The sequence below is a fragment of the Vicugna pacos genome, chromosome 28, assembly GCF_048564905.1.
Source record: "Vicugna pacos chromosome 28, VicPac4, whole genome shotgun sequence".
NCBI classification, from domain to species: Eukaryota; Metazoa; Chordata; class Mammalia; order Artiodactyla; family Camelidae; genus Vicugna; species Vicugna pacos.
This window is the reverse complement of record NC_133014.1, coordinates 11,230,520-11,250,941: the sequence shown is the minus strand read 5'-3', so window position 1 is coordinate 11,250,941 and position 20,422 is coordinate 11,230,520. Positions and strand designations below refer to the sequence as shown.

The 20,422-nt window shown below is 46.0% G+C and overlaps 1 long non-coding RNA gene across 1 annotated transcript; it reads left to right on the top strand.

Annotated features, from left to right (window-relative positions):
• Positions 1–1,917: 1,917 nt before the first annotated feature.
• Positions 1,918–17,608, top strand: LOC140690006 (uncharacterized). The gene is made up of 2 exons (XR_012065186.1): positions 1,918–2,476; positions 16,761–17,608. It is a non-coding gene; the product is annotated as an uncharacterized lncRNA (long non-coding RNA).
• The last annotated feature ends 2,814 nt before the right edge of the window (positions 17,609–20,422 follow it).

Below are 20,422 nucleotides of genomic sequence, written 5' to 3'. Positions count from 1 at the left end.
TAAAAATATCAATAATTAAATGAGTACTTTAGCTAAAGCCATATTACAAAACAAAGACTCCCAAACTAAGACAGGTCTGTGCATAAGCCTGAGGGCCACGAATGCATTTAAATTTTATGCAACAGGTGAAGTTCACTTTGGGGATAAGGACTCATATCTCAAAAGGATGTATAATCTCAAAAAAGGGTAATAATCATTACTCTGGAGAAACTTCAGAAATGAAAATACACCCTAAGGTACTATTTTGTGTCTTTCTTCACCATCCCCCTGCCGTCTGGCTCTTAACCTACTCCTTCATTTCTGTAGCTCCCAAGAGAGACTGTTGCTTGTTTTCCTACAGGTGATTTTGGAGTCATACAATTAGAAAGAAAAATACTAAAATTCCAGTAGACAAATGAGCAAAGGAAAATCTACCAAAAGTTGAAATCAGATGGAACACAAAAGTAGAGAAAATGCTTAACTTCTACCATTAACATGGAAATCGGAGTTAAAATAAGGCATTTACACCTAATAAATTAGCAAAAATTAGGAAAAGCACACTTACCAACATCAGTGTTGTATTGAAATCTGATGGAGGTGACAAGCTACATTTACAAATTTTTCAGGAGGTAATTCTGTGACATGTATCAAAATCCATAGCAATATTAAGGGTCTTGGATCCATCGATCCCATTTAAGGGAATCCTTCAACAGGAAATAATCCGAAGATAAAAATGACATGGTTATTTCAGCATAGATGAAAACAACAAAAGATTAAAGGAGACCTCAGTGCACAAGAAAAGGAAAATTAATTAATAATGATACACGTACGGAAACTCATGCAGCAATTTGAAACGTTTGGTTTTAAAGACTGAGCAGCAAACACAAAAAACGCTTAGTGTTGGTGTCATCTCATCCAACTGAGGCTCAGAAAAGGGAAGGAGGTGTCTGAGGTGTACAGTTCTCAGAAGACATGGAGCTAGGATGCAAATTTCCCTCTACTGTAAAGAAGTTCTGAGCAGATGGTTGTGCCTCATGATCGAATGATCACGGTGTATGAGTAACACACTGAGAAGCCTGCAGCTGCATGTAGAGTGTTTACAGTTCTCAGCAAACCGTTCTCACCAAAAATGCTACTCTGGCACATCTGAAATGAGCAACGTAGTGATTACGGAACAGAACGATAAGTAGGCTCAAATGTCCAACTACTCTGTTCTCGTGAGAGACGATTATAACCAGCACAGCTTTAGGACTCAGCTGGAAGGGTTAAGGGGCTTTCTTTTCAAAGCCTCTCCAGTTGGCATCATCCATGCCAACTGTAGACCCTGATGGCATAAGCTCTTGACTCACCATTGTGGTCGCCAGCCTACTCACTCTTGCTAAATGTGTTTGCCATTTTCATGTCTACATACTTCTCCCTCTACCCAGGAGCCCTTCTTCTGGCCAGAAACTCATTCACCCCTGAGCTCAAAGGCCACCTCCTCTAAGAAGGCCTCCCTGATGCATTCCACATCAGTGTTAGAGCGTCCTCCCAGGGCTCCTGTGCTCTGCTTTTTATTTCCACACTGCTACACTGTTATGGTAAATCGCAGTTCCCCCTGCTTCCTCACTGCCATGAGGAGTTTCTCGAAATCAGAATCATGTTTAATTCATAGCAAAATGGATCAAATATGGGATCTGGAGCTGGATAAACCTGGTTTTAAATTTGGCCACACCATTGACTAGCTCTATGACTTTGGACAAGTTGCTTAGTCTCTCTGAACTTCTGTTTCTTCATCAGTGCAATAGAGGTCAAAGAAAACCCGTCCATTAGGCTAGTAGCACATGCTTAACTTCCGATAAATGTTAGCTATGCACTCAGGCTGTGAACCACTGGAGGAGGCTAAGACCAAAGTCTTCTGACTCCCAGTTCAGTGCCACACCTTAGGGGCCAGGGAAGGTGTATGATGCACAGAACACCCCAGCTCCTTGAGCCAACAACAGTCCATCTCTAAGGCTGGAAATCAGCAGGTGATTCTCCTGTCCTGCTGTAACCTTCAAACATTGGAGAAATCCCTTTACCTGTCTCCTGCCACCACAGTGAGGAGGCCCAGGAAGAGATCATTGTAGGGGCAGGAGGAATCAGATTCCCCTAGCCACTGCCCAGCCTCCCACCCACTCCCTGTGCAGGTCCATCAGACAGTGAATCAACAGCTGACATCATCCATGACACCCACTGGTCTTGGAGCCAATGACCTCATGACATGAAGAAATTTTCCTTCTGAGAAGCATGTCTTTCAGGTTACCAAAGATTTGTTTTCACTCTTACTACCATTGCTATGAACTCAACTTACCTCTGGGTGACCCTTTACCTGTTGGGGACTTTATCTTCTGTGTTACTGAGAAGGGTGAGGACATCTGTCAAGAACCCCTAGACTTCCTTCCTCAGAACTTCAGTAGAACTACAACACCATGCAGAGACAAAAGTCAGCCAGTCTAGAATCATGTTGGACCCGGAGGTAAGTCTCGTTTCTGTCTGTTATTAGCTGAGCTGAGTAATCTTCAGCACATTTTCTAACCATTTTGTCTTGTTTGTCTCCCTCAAACTGCCACATCCTCTTTCTTACCCACACTCACCTGTTGAAATCCTGGTGGACCCTCACAGCCCATGCAGAATGCTGCTTCCTTTATGAAGCCCTCCTGATGCCCCAGGAACCTGCCATCTCCTCCTGCTCGCAGGTCGTTAGGGCCTTTCTTGCAGCACCAAGTCTTGGCTTCTCTGAGCTTGTTAAGCACCCTCTACTGAGAAGGGGCAGGAATGAGGAGTGATGGTGACAAGCGCGGGCTCTTAGTCAGGAAGGTCTTGAACTGGAATCCAGTCTACACCGCTTACTAACTGAGCCGGGTGACCTAACTCCTCAGAGCCTCCGCTTCTTCGTTTGTATGTTGGGGTCTGAAAGTGCTCCCAATGTGAGGCACCTCTAGGTCGTACTCAAAACAACACCTTCAAGGTCAACCATTAGGCCAACCTCGCTCTCATAAAGACCGGGACCCTCTCCTTCCGTCTCCCGCAGTGTCCAGCCCTTGGTCTGATGTACGCCTGTCCTGGCCCTACCTCTTGGCCTTCGCCACCTCTCCTGGGGCGGGACTCCACCAGCCCCCTGGTGGTGCAGTGCTGGACCCGGCTAAGCACGAGGTAATCTCCCGCTTGCCGGCTCTTAGGGAGGAACACATGCTGCCACTGAATGTCCCCTCCTGTGCAGGTGGCCTTTCTCTCTGTCATTTCTTGGCTTTTTTCCCCCCTCAATTTACCCCACCTCACCCTTGCAAAAAAGCCTCCCTTCATTTCTGCCTGTTTTCTGAGCCAGTTTTCCAACTTTCCCATTGATTCTAGAAACTACCTGGTACTTTTTTCAATTAGTTATTTTTCTATTTCAGTTAGTCTGAGTCCCTTTCCATTACTCGTGCCAGTGACCCCTCTGATGAAGATGGATCTGTTAACAGTGATTAGCTTTTCATGCTGTTTTTGTCAATGCTCCACCTGCCAGGCAGACATTTGTGATCATGTGGGACAGCTCTCACTGGTGGTACATGAGACAATTTCAGATCTCAGAATACAGTTGTATATTTCAAGGGTGTAATTATGTGTTTATTCTCAGATGTGATAGAAACAAATCTAGCTTGCACATTAAACTTCTGATTTTAAGGATATCAGTAGAGGAAGAAGCTAGATTGAATAATTCTTGTTTTAAAAATGTGTCCATAGCATTTTTTTGTTTGTTTTCTTTCCACCAACTGAACGTACTTTGTACTGGGGATAAATCCCCCACCGATCATGTCTGGGAAGGAAGTAGGGCTTTGCTTTCCACTTCATCACTCAAAAGAACAAAATACTGCTTTCTTTTTCCCCGGACAGTGAGAGTGGGGTGGGCACATGACCAAAGAAAGGCCCACTGGATGTCCCAACCGAGGACTGCGAATATGAGGGATGACACAGAGGCACAGAAAGCATTAAGGTACCCGTGGTAACGGTGGTGGCCACAGTGTTTTCCTGACCCCTCATTTTGTGGGCGAGCATTTTGATGGCAAGAAGCCCTGAGTGCGATCCGGAACCTCAGAGTAATTTGTCCACCGTCACAGTGCGCTGTGGTGGAGTAGAGCTCGTTGCGGGACAAGACCTCTGCCCCCCCCCCTTAGGTCCAGGGCTCTGCCGGGTCCCCCCGCCCCGGAGGATGTCAGACTTGTCATTGTGAGTCAGCCACCGCAGGAGCACGAGTCCTGCACATGCTGATTCTAAATTAGGCTCCAAGCTGCAAGGTGGAAAGCCAGGGCGGAGCACGGGCCTCAGTAGACAAAGATGTGAGAGCGTTAGTTCAGCTTTCCGCCGTGGGCATGGAGGTCAGCAAGTCGGGCCGGGGGCCCGGGGAGCGGGGACGGCCGCCCTGCGTAGCGCTTTGCTGCCTCCCCCATCGCGTCGGGCCGCGCCTGTCACCTAGGGCCCGGCGTGGGACGGGGCAGCGCGCGCGGCAGCCCGGCTCCTCGGTGTCGCGTTCAGCCTCTTTGCAGCTCGTCCCGGCGGGGCCTGGGAAGCCGGAACCCCGGGGGTGCGTTCTGCCAGGCAGGGCCGCCCACGGCAGACCTGCAGTTGGAATGCGTGATCTGGGCCGAGTCGTCCACTCTCTTACGGAAGATTTTAGCAGGCGCAGCGCGCTCCAGGAGGTGGCTTTCTGGTCCCCAGCTTATGGGTCAGGCCGTGTGCTTCGGGGGCCAGCAGCCATGGCAGCTGCCTCTTGAGCCCCACCTTGGGCTCCAGGGTGTGACTGAAGCCAGGAGCTATGACAGCATCTTCCTGATTGTAGCCGAGATGACGGTCCCCCCAGCAAGCCGGTTCTGGCATGTCCCTCCAGAGATTATTCCTGGATGCCTAATCCAAAGGCCATTCCTTGAGTCTTCTAGTTGCTTCTGTCAGTCCCCAATTCTTTTTTTTTTTTTTTTTTTTTTTTTTTTTGGTGGGAGGAGAGGTAATTCGATTTTATTTAATTAATTAATTTTTAACGGAGGTACTGGGGATTGAACTCAGGACCTTGTACATGCTAGACATGCGCACTAGCACTTGAGCTGTACCCTCCCCGCAATTCTTTACAGGAAAACATTTCCTGATTAAATCAGCTAGCATCTTTTCTGTTGCCTGCCACTGCATCCTGATGAGTAAAGCCACACTTTACCATTTTCCTCACCTCTTTGCCTTAGCATGTGTTCTTGGCTCTGTCGAAAAATCCTCTTGGCCTAACTTTGCCTGGATAACGCCCACTTTTACTTCAACACTTGGCTCAAGCATCACCTCTTCCTTGAAGCCTTCATTGCTTTATTTCCAGAGTGGCTTACTGTCTGCTCCTCTCAGTTCTCATGTACTCTCCTTTCCTTCCTCCCTTCCTTCCTTCCTTCCTTCCTTCCTTCCTTCCTTCCTTCCTTCCTTCCTTCCTTCCTTCCTTCCTTTCCTTTCTTTCTCTCTTTCTCTCTTTCTCTCTCTTTCTTTCTTTTTCTTTCTTTCTTTTTCTTTCTTTCTCTCTCTTGCTCTCTCTCCCCCTCCCTTCCTTTCTTCTTTTGTTCATTCTTTCTTCTGTCTGTTTTTCTTTCCCCTCTCTCTTCTTTTCATTCATTCTTTCTTTTCTTTCATTTACTTGTTGATCAGACATTGATTAAGCACTTACTGAGACTACCACTGAAGATACAAAAATTCAGGGCACCACCCCTGCCCTGAGGTTGCTTAGAAGTTAACTGAAGAGGCTCACAATGAAAAGGGAGTTTGGCCAGTGTTACGATGGGGTGATCCAGGGTCTCACAGAAGTGTAGAAAATGGATTCTTAATCTGGCCACCAGGCTACACATTGTTTCCCAGAGGGGTCAAGTCCTTCACTGAGCTCCAAAGGATGAGCAAAATTAGCCAAGGAAGTGGAAGAAGAATGATTTTCTGGACAGGATGAGCAGCATGTGCAGAGACAGAACTTGTGAGAGGGAACAGCGTCCTGCAGGACTTTCAAGAGGTCCACAATGGCTGTAAGATGCTACCTGGACAGGGAGCCATGAGGGCAACTGAGAGATGAGCTGGGGGATGTGCAGGGTCCAGAATATGAGGGATCTTCTTTGTGTTAAAAGCATATGGGAGCCGTTGAAGAAAAGGCAGAGCATCCACACGGAGCAGTGTGGACCGAGGTGTAAAACAAGGCAAACTGTGGTCAGGAGGCTGGTTGGAAGGTTGCCTTAGTAACCCATGGATGCTGAGACAAGAGTCTGAACTATGGTGGTGACCATCAAGATGGACAGAAGGCCTTAGAAATATTTAGGAGGTAAATTCAACAGGACTTAGTGACTCCTGAATATCGAATGTGACTCTGGAATGCAGAGGAACCAGAGTGACCAAGGGTATTCTTATTGTTTCGCTTAGATGGGGGGACACTAGAACCATTTACTGAGAAGATACAAGAAGAAAGAGGAACAGGCTATTCCTGAGCGTAGTAAAGAGAGGTGGTTAATTCAACTTAAGTTGCATTGTGTTTGAGACGTGATGGGACACCCAATGGAGGCGTTCATTTGGCAGCTGGACGTAACACACCTGGAATTTAGAAGCCTGCACTAGAGACAAAGATCTATAATTGATGGTTGAAGCCTGAGCGATGCCTGAAAGAGTGAAGGGCAAACCGAAGTTTCAGCATGTATTATTATTTTATAGTGTCTTTTAAAAATGTTCTGTTCTCTCTGTTGGATTACGAACTATAACATTTTTATCTTAGTCTTCTTTTCTACACTAGTATCTTAGAGTAAGAGCTCAAAAAGTTGGAATAAATAAATCAATAATGAGTCAATTTAGTCATTTTTAAAGGGAAGGACTTTAACGAGCAAGGGAAAAAATACATTTTCCACGTGATCTCAAGAAGAGGCAGAGGTGAAGAGAGAACCAGGAAATACAAGCCTGCAGGTTCATGAAAAAGGAAACTCAGACAAGAAGGGCACCACTCTGGGCCCGAGGGACATTTCCAATGCCCTGGCCAATCAGGGCACCAGAGAGGAAAACGGGAGCCCAGGACTGATGCTCTCGGGCCACCTGGACAAAGGGCACCCTCCCCGAAGTCCCCAGTTCCCACTACCACTCAGTTATGGCTCTGTCCTCGAGGTGCTGTTCCTGATCTTGCTTTAACTTTAGGTTCCTATTAAGAAAGGAAACCTATGTTTCTAACCCCTGGTAAAGTAAAACTTCCCTTTCTTTGCCCTAAAAGTGTCTCCTCTTGGCCTCAATGAGTGTCATGTCTGAAGTGTTAGCCACTTCCCTTTGCTCAACTTCAAGAACCCCATTGCTTCCTGAGCTGTGTGCAAACTGTCTGAGACTGACCTGGGAGGCTGCCTCCAACCCCTGGCACGGTTTGGTGACCCAGGGGACCCGTGGGCAGAGATTGCAAGTGTCTGTCATTGGCCTTGAGGTCAAGTAGATAGGAGAGGTCGTACACTGGCCACATGGGAAATAGTTTCTGTGTTATTTCACAAAAATCACGCATCCCACAGTGATGATTTGCAAACCCTAATGTGCTTGCCTCCATCTGCTCTTCAGTAAAGCTACTTATTCCAGCAAGCGTTAATCCAGTAAAAAATGGGTCTGGCTCTACCATTGACACAGCTCCCGCTGTACCCACATTCCCTTTGGAGGACACAGTTTGTGACAAATAAGTCCCCACTTCCTCTGCACACCCTTCGCTCTCCATCTAATAGCCCTGGTTTTTTGATTTATTGGGTTTTTGCCTTACAGCCTATATTTCTAACCAAAATTACGTTCAGTATGTATCTGCTTGGTGTGTCTTCTCCATTTCTTGCCACTGGAATGTAAATTCCTTAGCATGTCCCAATGCCCCCAAACAGGATCATACACAAAGCAGGTGCTCAACAGTTATTTTTTAAATGAATGGCTCTATCTCTCTATTCTCCTTTCTAAATATTCCCCCAACTCCTGCCTTGGCTGACACCTGGCTCTCCTCTGGGGACCATGCTTTTCCTGCAGCTTTTTTGCAAGGAGAAAGAACCCATGCCCCTACACATAGATATTTCCTGACCAGGAAGTTGGGGCCAACTTTCCACTGACATCACACTATGACATCACACTATGACATCAGCAACCTTGTAAAATGAACAACCAACCAAAACAAGCAGACAAAAGCCCCAGTTCTTTGACGTTTACACCATCCTACACCTCTCTTTGTAGCTTTCAGCTGTTGACCTCCTGGCCACTCCCCTCCACTTGTTCAATATTTGGCACCAGGAACCAAGTCCGCCTCTTTGTCCTAAATCCCAAAAGACCTTGACACCTATTTGGATGACTGACACCACGGCTTCTCAGTCCCTTGACTTTCTCACTTCCAGTGACTTCCACCTCTACTTACTTTTTAATCCACACCCAGGGTCATACCCTATGCCTTGTCATCACTCTTAACCTCTTCACCTCTAAAGAGTTCAAACATCCTACTCTGACCACCGCAGACCATCTGTGTGCCCTGTTTCTCCCTCCCTCCTCTCTTTCTCCCTCTGTTCCTCTCACTCCAGTTCCGCCCACCCCACCCCCTACTTACATACTCCGACCACCAGAGACCTCTAATCCTTTGACCTACTCAACTTGGCTTTATCATTTCCTCCTGTCTTCACTTCTTTCCAGCCCCTCGCTGGACATTCTTTTGTCAGTATTCCCCACTGCTTGGCCCCTCTGCCCTCCCACTGCATGGCCTGGCAAAGCTCTGGATCTGTGCGATGTCTGCTTCTCAGATCCTACACTAAAGTCAGTGAGCCCCTTGGGAAGACATGGCAGATGGGCCCCATTGTACACAAATGATACCAAAACCAACTGGCCCTTATGGTTGCTTAGCAACCCTTCCATGTGTTTACAACTTGCTGGCTGTCTCACCTCCACAGGACATCTTCCCCACTGTCTTCAGTATCTTACCCCACCTCCTCTTCCCTCGCTTCCCTCACTTCCCTCACTTACAGCAAAATAACAGAAGTTAGTGGAAGCAAAATTTCTAACTGCCCACTTTAAAATCTACTGAATCTTTCTTTATTCTTTTTTTTTCCCCTCTCATTCAACAGAAGCAAGAGCCCTGCTCTCATTCGAGGCCAGTCTCTACACTTTTGCTTTGGGTACCGTCCCATTCAGCCTCCTCAAGTCTCACACCTCATCAGCCATTCTCCATCATTAAGTGACACCCTGTGTGCCTGGCCCCATGCTAAGGGCTTGGGGCATTAAGTGACTCAGTCCTCTTCCAAAAGGCTGTGATGTGGGGTCACTATTGGTATACACCCTCTGTACTGGCCCAAGTTTACACATGGTGGGAGAAAAACACTTTATGTTCTTTATTCCACTCTTATTAAGTAAAATCCTATTTAGTTCTTTTTCCATTTCTGCTGGTGAAATTAAGCCAAAGGCCTGCTATTTTCTAATCATACAAATAACATCCCTTTCAGTGCTAGTCTTCATAACAAATAAACGCTACATCTCAGCCACACAGGAGGCGTTCCCTCTCCCTCTCAGCTTCAGTTGGAGATGTAATGTTTCTGCATCATAAACTCATTCAAAGGACCCATTGAGAACAGCCACAAGACTGTCACTTTTTTTCTATGCATCATGAAGACCTGTATGAATATCCATTCTTATCTCCAACTTTTCTGTTTCTAGTTAAAATAAATATGCCCTTGCAAGTAGTATTTCAGCAAAGGGTCTTATAAAACATCGACAGCTTCAGGAGTTGTTCTATCCTGCAAAAATTACCCAGAGAAAGAAACCTGACATTATACTTTGTTGTTTTAATTGGCAACGTGTTGCTGTCATGGTTTTAAACCACGCCCACACATTCGCTGGGACTTTTCTCATTAAGAGGTGGAGTCTAATTTCCTTCCCTTTGAATGTGGGCTGACAACTAATGACGCACCTTTCATGGACAGAATGGGATAGAAGTGAGGCTGAATGACTTCTGAAGCCAGTCATCCAAAGTTACAGTTTCTGCCTGGCTCTCTTCCAAGACATTCACTCTTAGAACCTGGTCACCATGTTGTAAGGAAGCCAAATCATCATGGAGAGGCCGTGCAAAGGTGTTTTGGCCAACAACTCCACTGAGGTCCCAGCAGGGAACCCATATTACCTCCAGACCCATGAATGAAAGAACCATCAGGTGAATCCAGCTTCCACCCTTTGAGCCCCCTCAGCTGATCCTGGGTAGATATGAAACAAGAGGTTCCCCTGAGCCCTGCTCAACTGCAGACTCACATGCAAAATAAATATTGACTCCTTTTTTTTTTCTTTAAGCCACTAACTTTCAAGATGGTTTATTTCACAATAATAGATAAATGAAATGGTTGCCTTGGAAATAATGCTGAAAAAGCATTTCCTTATCCTTAAATGGTATACTTAAAAGATTTCTTGTTAAGAATGAAGAACGTCATTGGCACTTTTGTTTCAGATGCATCATGGAAAGATAAAAGCATCTGACTCTGCTACATTTATCATTTTAAAGGGAACTTGAGTATGTCTAGTTCATTCGATTTACTCAATGAGAAATAGTAGAGCAGAAATATAAAGCCAGATAGAGCCTGTGCCCAAACCCAGGAACCCATCCTGCATTTTCCAAAAATCCTGTTTTTTTTTTTTTCCAGCCTGTCCTTCTCCATTAGTTCCTTACTATCAGCTTTTACATTCTTTAGACTTATCACATCTGAAAAGTTCTCCCCTGAGACCCATGTCTTCTCGAGCTACACCTGTATGCCTCTCTTCCCCTTCATGACCAGATTTATTGAAGAAATTCTCTCTACTCACTGCCTCCACGTTCTCACCTTCCACTCACTCCGGAAGACACTTCACTTGAACTTTTGCTCAGTCACCTTCCTGAAAGCACCCCAGGGTCTCTTGGTTCCTAGACCCAATGGACACTTCGTGAACTTGACCCAACTGGATGTGCTGTTAGTGTTTGACACTGTTGATTCTCACTTCGAACCCCTCTTTTCTCTAGGTGTCCCTACTGCATGTCTCCTGGCCATCCTTCTACCTCTTAATACCTCTCCTTCCGAGCCTCCAATGAAGCCTCTGCATCTCCTGCCTGAATCTCAAATGGCTTTCTTCCTGACCATCTTCTCTTTTAAACTAATCTCTCTCGCCATTTCATTCACACCTAAGTTCAATTATCTACTCTATGTTGAACACTCCAAAACTTGTATCCCCATTCCAAATTCCTCTCCTGAATTCCAGATCTTCCCAGTGAACACCTCTATCTGGATGTTAATTTACACTTGACTCAACATAGTCAAAAGTAGGTCTTATTCTCTTTCTCCCAAAACTGCCACCTTCTCCCCCATTGTTCCTTATGTCAATAAATGGAATCACCACCCATCAATAGAACCACTATCCATCAGTAGAAACATCTATTAATAGACATTAAAACTAGATATCAACCTCATTCTGCATATGATAAATCACCAAAATCTTCTTACTGTGCCTTAAATCCATTCACTTCTCTCAAATCCCCTGCAACACATATCAGACACTCATCTCTCAATGGGATTGGAGGAGAGCAACACTGGAGCAAGGAAAAACCATTTGAGAAGTTGCGTCAACATCCATTCCCCAGCCAGCAGCCAGAAGCAACTATTTCTAGGAGGCAAATCTGACTGTGTCGTTCCCCAGCTTGAAATCATCCATAAGGACCCCATGGTGCCCTCCTGTTAAAAACCAGGCTTTGAGTCTGTCTCATGGAATTTCATGATCTGGCTCCTATTTCCCTCTGAGCTACATCCTTGCCTCACCCCCTTTCCTTCCAACCTTTGCTCCAGCTACATGTGCCTCCTTGGAGTGAATTAGTAAAAGCCTTCCTTTCTTATTCTATTCTTATCAGCTGGAAAGTCATTAGAAATATGCAGGGGGCTGGGGGTGGTTAATACAAGTCACTCTATTGCCAAGTGCGATAACATTGCCATTATAAATATTAAAGAACATGATACCACAATGTGAGTGGTGCCCCTAGATCCCAGGTATATAACCCGCACAGCCGTATGAGGTGATCCTAGCAGCTCTGTACTCATTTATAAGCACATGGAAATGAAAATGCCAATGTGTCCATCCTTAGATGCTCACAGCCTGCTGCCCTGTAATAAGAATGCTGATAAAGCGGCGAGCATCCACCTGCTGTCAGCAGAGTGTTGAGGGTGAGTGAGAGCGGACTCTACCACACAAGTATTTCCCTGTCAGGGTCTCTTCAGGACGGGAGCTCCCGTCCTTTGGTTAAGTGGCCAGGCTTAGGAAGCGCCACCTACAAGATACGACAGACGTGTCCCCGAGTACAACCCAGTAAGGAGAGGCACCCAACGTCCAGAACAGAAAAGGAAGCAGCACCAGCTTTGAACCATCACCCAGAAACCATGCCCCTGCCTGGCACCAGCCAGCCTCGGGCAGAGCACCTCCTGCCCCCAGGGGAGTCTGTTCTGATGAATTCCCTGAACCCGGCTTCCCTGAATGTCCGTGCAGGCCACCCCCTGCGCCTCTCCGGCAGGGTGTATGGGGAAGTAGTGACTGATGGGCAGCCTCTCCTCATGAGGATGATTTTCCATAATCTTCTATGACTAATGATCCCAGGCCGAGAATGACATTTTGGGTCACATTTGAGGCACATATTTTTGTACAGGAGAGTTATGTTTTGATTCTTAACTTCCTGTTTTACTGATTCCTTTTTTGTCATGGAAACATACACATACGGAGTGTCGTGTGCTCTGACTGGGATCTAATATCTGTGGGGCTGGGGCTGGAAGAAGTGAAGTTAGGTGTCCACTGGGGACCCTTAGCGTCTTCCTAAGAACCACCCGGAGGCTTCCTAGAAATTCAAGTTCCTGGCTCAGCCCCTCAATTTCGTACCAGCCAACTCGAGGTGGGGACTTAGGCCTCTATTTTAACCAGCAGATCCTGATATAAGTGGTCAAGAGAATTTGACAACCTCTGGTGCCCTGAGGACAAATTATTATTATTTAACACAGTAAACATGCAAATCCAAACTTCAGGGTTGTCCAGTGTGAAAGGGAAACGGTCTTGGATGAGGGTCAAGAATATGGGTGAAAATACCTTCTGAGTCTGCAATTTACTCAGAATCGTTCAAGACCATTGACTGAGCTCTCACTGGCTGCTTGACACTGAATACAGGGCTTTGGAGACCAAGAAAAGTATGAGTTCAAGAAGGCCAGGGTAAGGGAGGAAGAAATTTTCCTCTACCCTTCTAGGTTCTTCTGGTTGGTCTAAGAATTAAATTGACATGAGACAGACTAATAGGAGGAAAACCAAACAAAAGCTTAATAACACACACACACACACACACACACACACACGGGAGATGCCCAGGAAAATTGTGTAACTCACCAAAAGGGCTGAAACTGTAACTTAAATACCCTCTTCAGCTAAAAACAAAAGAGGATGTGGGGGAGGGGGGTGGCAAGTGGTTTGGGACTTCAAAGGGGAGAAAGGGAATTGACATGGAGATGGAAAAGCACGTTTTTGGAAAACAAATGTTTGCTAGCCTTGCATAGAAAATGGGACCCAGAGAGGAATTTCAACAAACAGACTAGGTTCCCTCTATCTACACACATAGATCATTCTATGGTTACCTATGGCCATAATTCCCTTCCAAGAATAGGTCTTCTAACTACATTCTTTTAGGCAGTTAGGGGGAGGTCAAAGTTTCTACCTGAACCTTTTGATCCTTGATTGTATCAGCTCAAAATAGTCCACATGCCAAAGAAATATTTGGGGGTGGCAAATTGCTCCCCTATACAAGGAAGTCAAACCTTACACCTATCTCCTAGCACAGAATATAAAGTAGAATTCAATAAATACGCATGGATGGAAGGCAGGGAAGGAAAAAAAAAAAACAAGAATAGCATAAGTACCTTTATCATAATAATATTGCTGGGGGCAACACACAGAATCATGAAAATCAATAAAGTGTTGTTGCTCTAAGTTGCTAAGTTTGGAATTGGTTGTTATGCAGCCATAGGTAACTGAGACACCATGCAAAGGGCTTCAGACATTCACTGGGAGCCCTGCGGCCCTATCCACCCCAATAAGCCCTCCTTCTGGAAACTAGACCCTTCTTCACTCCTCCTTCCCCTGCCACAGTCTTTCCTGACAAGTCTGGATACGAGTTCTGGTACTATTCTCTGTAGGGTCTGACCTCCAAATCAGACCAGAGAATCCTACTTGGGTTTCCTGAGACTGCTCCCCATGGTGACCGGACTCATCAGTAGCCCCCCAGCTTACTTGTACGTTTCTTACCATCTTCATTCAGCAAATGTGGATGAGTGCCTGACACAGGTCATAAAAACCTTCGCATGCTCGTGAAATATGAACGAAGAAAACAGGCAAAAATGTCTGCCCTGTGGAACTTTCCTTCTAGTGGGAGGAGAAGGGGAAAAGGATTGATGAAACAAAATTCATATTTTATGGCAAGACCAGAAAGATTAAAACATAAAATTTTCCCCTGCCCATTTGGGCCTCCTCCCTCCCCTTTCGTGTGTATTCTACATCTGCATTAACCAGAGGTCCTTAGGAAATAACATTCCTCCTTAATCTTGTAAGAGGTCACAGTGACCCACTTCTCACAAGCTTTGAAAATCTGGAGAGCGGGGTTGTGTAAACTGTCAGTCTGTCATTTGACTGTAACTCTTTATCTCAGAAACATGTATCACTATGCTTTGATCTCTGACCAGCGGGTGAAAAAGTCCTTGGAGCTTTCTGAATGACTGTCACCCAGGTTAGAATCCTGAGGTTGGCTGGAATAAAATTTTCCATTTCTTCCTTAGATCAACTATTGATTAATTTTTTTGTCAACAGAACAATAAATAAATTATAAAGCATAGGTTGTGTTAGAATGTGATAGATGGTACCCCAGGGGATTCAGGAGTGCTGAGATTTGGAGAGAGGTATGTGTTGCAGCTTTAAGTGAAGTGATCAGAGGAGCCTTCATTGAGGAAGTGAGACTTCCAGACAGAAAGCTAGTGCAAAGGCCCTGGGGTGGCTTCCAGCTTGGAGCATTTGTCTCTGGAAAATAGTCAGGATTATGATGTGGCTGAAGCAGAGTAAACGGGGAGAGGCCTGTTCGAGACTAGGTCAGAGATAACTGTATTAGGGTCCTCCAGAGAAACAGTAGGAGATGTATATGAATTGGCTCAAACAATTATGGAAGCCAAGAAGCCCCACAGTCTGCTGGAGGACCAGGAAAGCTGGTGGTATAATTCAGTTTGAGTCCAAAGGCTTGAGCATCAGGGGAGCTAGGGGCAGAAGGAGGCATTACTGGTGTAGGTCCTGGACTCCAAAGACCCTAGAATCAAGAGCTCCAATGTCCAACGGCAGGAGAAGATGGACATCCCAGTTCAAGAACAGAGAGAGCCAATTCGCCCTTCCTCCACCTTTTTGTTCCATCCATGCTTCAGTGCATTGGCTGGTGCCCACCCCCGTTGGTGACAGCCATCTCCTTTACTCAGTCCACTGATTCAAATGCTAATCTCTTCCAGAAACACTCTTACAGACACACCAAGAAATAATGTTCTACCAGCTCTCTGGGCATCATTAACGCAGTCAAGTTGACATGTAAAATTAACCATCACAACCGGGACATTGTGCTGTACACCAGAAACTGACACATTGTATCTGACTGTACTCCAAGTTAAAAAATAAAATAAAAATTAAAAAATTAAAAAGCAAACAATTTAAAAAATTAATCATTACAATAATCCATTTTCCCCATAAACACATGAACATTCATTAGAATCGTGTTCCCCAGAACCAGGATGGAAAATACTTAGCTCGGAGGTATCAAGTCTGCAGTCCTGTGAGCAGACAGGCTCATGTGACTGCTATTTTGTGTGTCTTGGGTCTTATGACTTGGGGCCCTCAAAAATATCTGTAGGAAATGCTCCAGGGTAGCAGAAATTGTGACGAAACTCCAGGCTGCCAGCCTGCTCTGTCACTCTAATCCTATGACAAGAGCCTGGGCAAGGATGTCCCAAGGGAGTCAGAGGGGATGAGTGTGGGAAAGGATGATTCACTGCAGAGTCTCTGTCACAGGGAGAGGGCTGACACTTGGTGGATACTAAATACAGGAGAGATTAATTTAATTGCTCTTGTAGCTCCAGCCCAGAAAGGCGGCCCCAAAGTTGATCTTTGTCGCCACCTGCAGCCCAAAATTCTCACTGTAGGCTCTTGGCCTCAGAAATGGGCCCGTGAGATCTGGATCCTGGATTGCTGGGAGTTTGTGTCTGTTAAGGGGACATAGATAGACTTTTTGTTTTGGTAGAATCATTTGGAAACCCTCTTAATTACTCAAATGTAAAATCCAATCGGAAATACAGTCAAATAATTCAAATGCCAGTGCTTCTAAGACGTTAACTTTTCTGTTTATCATCATCATGTCCATTTCTGTCATGTTCATTTATGAAGTGGTTGCATATTTTAGCAGAATGGGGTAACTGGCCAGGAACCTATGAGGCCTTCCCAGCACAGATCCCTGCTCCCCATGTCCTCTGCCTGCCTCTTGTTTGTAGAAAAACTTTAGCCTCCTAGGCTTTCCCCTAGTTTCAAGAATATATTTAATCAGAGAAGAAGAAAACAGAAGAAACAAAGAAAAACAGTCAAGCAAGACAAAATAATAATAGTTTAGCCATTAAACAGAGTCAAGGACCTTTATTTCCTCCTCTAGAACTATGGCTAATATTCTGAGTCATGTCCTTTGTGCTGTTTTTCAGATACTGAAACCCCTACCGGGTGGAAGAAGTTAACTGCATGCTGCCTACAAGCACATAGACCCCAGAATGGTTGGAACCAGAAGGTTGACGATGTTGACTCCTGGTTACCTCACCACCAACCAGTCAGAAGAATGTCCACAAGCTGATCATGGACCCCATAACCCCTCTCCTTCACCCTGTCTTTAAAAACCTTTCCCTGAAAACCATCATGGAGTTCAGGTCTTCTGAGCACTAGCTGCCTGGACTCCTTGCTTGGCGTCCAGCAATAAACGCTGTGCTTTCCTTCACTGCAACCTACTGCCAGTCAGTTGGCTTTACTGCACACGGACAAGCGGATCGAATGGTATCCAGGAAAGTTTGGTTTTCATTAGAATTTTCTTCTTCACTTTTACTTCTTTCTCCCTAAATCTGGGTTTTGCCCTGTGTTGTGTAAGCTGTGGGGTTCTGTGTGAGTTGGTTTCAGAACCCGCTCATAAAGGCCAGAACGATATGGTGGCTGTAGTGTAGGCAGGGGATCACAAGATGAAAAATTGGGTCACAAGGGAAATGTGATGGATTTTCAATACGTATGACTTAGGACACACAGGTTACAGGCAACCCTGAACACAACACCCTCTTGTATAAAGTTACTCCAGAGCTTCTAAGAACAAAGTCCTCTATGCGTCAGCAACTGCCAATGTCTGAAGCTTCTTGTAGATGCACACACAGCACACACGCACACCCAGACACTCATGCACACACACAGCACACATATGCACACATGCAGGCACAGGTTTGTGCAGGCATACATGCACACCATACACACATGTGCACACACGAATGTGCACGCGCATGCATGCTTGCACTAACACACACAGCTACACTCAGAACCTCCTTCAAGCCTGCATGTGGCTATCTCTTCTCCCTGCCTCCACACCTCCCACTGCCCTTCACCTGGCTGGCCCCCAGGCAGGCCTCACCTCCTCTACATCCTTTCCTGACCCCCTAGAATGGGACTACCTACCCTCCACAGTAGCCCAGCTCCCTGGTGCTGCCTGAACGAGAGGTCACCACACTGTGTTCTAATCACCTGTGTACTAGCTTCTGGCTCAGGACCTGCCCCTGCAGTTCACTCTCAGATGTAAATAGTGGATAAGACCTCAAGCGGGTCTCTCCCAGGAATTTACACAATAACAGCTCTAACTGGTGGTGGAATGAAGCTACTGGTGTAGTCACCAGGAAGGAGGAAGAATTTAAGGGATGAGATTTGGGAGGAGAGAGAAGAGTGTATTCCTAGCATCTCTGAACTGTGCCCATCAGAAGCTTCTTCCATTTCTTACTCTTAAATTTCCAGAACCAGAAGCTCTCATTATTATTTCTGCCCGAGCCCTGCAGAATTTCAACTCAAAACTCCCTGAGTGCAGTGTGGAGTGTTTCTAGTCATTCCACAGAAAGCATTCAATTGATGTTGACTTTTAGTCATAACATCTGGTCTCCCCCACTACAGAGTGTGTCTTTAAAGGGTTGGGACCGTGTCTTCTACACCTCTTGAATCCTCTTCCTCTCCCAAGCACTAACACAGAACAGACATCTGTAAGATGCTCCAAATATTTTTTTTTTACTTAAACAGAGAACTTGATCCAGCTCAACTTTGCTGGCCCTTCTCTTGTGAACTGTGCATCTGCAGCATCCCCAGGCCTCCTCCCACTCCTGATCCTGCTCCAAGTTGGGTCAAGTTGAGCTGGTGAAGGAGATGAGCTGATATGGGAAGATGAAGCAGGTGTCAGGCCAACCTTGGACTCACAGCAACAAAGGTGATCCCAGGGCAGGGCCAAACTGAAGGCAGGTGGGGTGAGAGGCGGAGCAAAAAGGAAGCTGAGATGATCTGAACCCTAGTAGCAGCTAGGTGGTCCAGGGGTGACCTCAGGGGCCCCGGCTTAAAATCCAGGTCGTACTGTAACACTTGGATGATTCCTCCAGGCCTCCTGCATAAAGTCTAACCTCCTTTGCCAGGCATCCACAATCAGGCCCCACCTATCTGCCCATCTTAATTTTTGGCAGCTCCTCAGCCATAAGCCCTAGGTCCTGGCACACGGATGATTCATCACGCTCCAAATGTGCTGGGAGCTCCCCTCCTTCACACCCTCCGGAGCTGTTCCCTCAGCCTAGGAAAACCCATCTCCACATTCTTCGCCTGGAAACTACTTTTTCTTGAAGGCCCAGATTAAACACCCTTTCCTTTAGCAAGTCCTGTCCAACCCCTTCTGCTGGCAGCACCTCCACAAGGCAGTGGCGTCCATTAACCTTGTTGCCATGGTTGTCCTCACGCTGTATCCTGAACATCCAATAAGAACCAAGTAATCATCCACTAATTCGTTCAAGGCTTTGCACTTACACAGCACCTCTGATGTACCAGCAGCTGCTCTAGGCACTGGTGGCCCAAAATTGAACAGAACACACTCTCAAAAAGCACAGAGTAGTCCCAACACATAGACCCATAGTTACGATGTGACAGTCATGGCACACCGGCAGGCCACGGAGAGACAGGGAAAGAATCTAAACTCACTAGAGCCACAAAGCCCAGTATGTCTTAAAATCTTGCTTAAAATCTTAATGCTTAAATGCTTAAAATCTTCCCATAGCATCCTTTTGCCCTTAAAAATACATTGAAATCCTTATTTGTCTTCAAGGCCCCCTATCATCCAGCCCCTGCTGGTCTTGCCCACCTCCTAACCCTCTTCATCACTCTCCAGGCTCCAGCCCCCCAGCCTTCCAGGCACATTGAACCCGTCTGTCTCAGGACTGTGCATTTGCTATTTCTCTCCTGCATCACTCTTCGTCCCACTCCCTCATGTCCTTCAGCCTCAACTCAAATGTCACCTCCTCCAAAAAGTCAAAGAGTCACTTTCCCTGACCACCCTCTCTAGTGTTACCACTGAATACATACCACCCTCACTCTCTATCATGTAAATTGTGCTTGTGTGTTTTCTTGTTTGTTTATTTGCTTGTTCAGTGTTTCTCCCACTCAGTTTTCAGCTCCAAGAAAGTTTAGTTCTGTTGATCCTAGAATAAGAGTAGGATAAAAATTTGTAGAATAACTTGGGGGTCAGCCAGGCCACGTGTACACGTACAGCCTGTGTGACCTTCAGCAAGTTATGGATGTCACTTCTTTTAGTCCCGTCTCTTTTCGTGTCAAATGCGGGTATGAATACTTGCATTGCAGGGTCATCCTGAGGGTGAAGACGCACTGTTTTTAAACATTCTGGCCCATGATACACACTGGACAGATGCCGAGTGCTTGTACAAGAGAAAGTACTCCAGCAGCCCACTCCTCTGAGCCATGATACCACCGGCTCTTGCTCTAGGTTGGAGTCTGACCATGGATTCTCCAAGAGATGGAGAGGGATCTGGGCTCTGAGGAGGAGGGTCAGTTTCTTTCTTTTTTTAAATGGAGGTCCTGGGGGTTGAACCCGGACTTCATGCATGCTAAGCACATGCTCTACCACTGAGCTATACCCTCCCCCAAGGGTCAGTTCTAACTGTAAACTCTTAGTCGAGCTCTAGCCTTGTATTCTCAGCTATAACCAGTCATCAGTAACTCATCAGTTCCACGGTAAACCTTAAACTCAGGACATCCAGTCCAAACTCACTCCCTCTCCAACTCTGTTCCTCCTCGCTTCTCA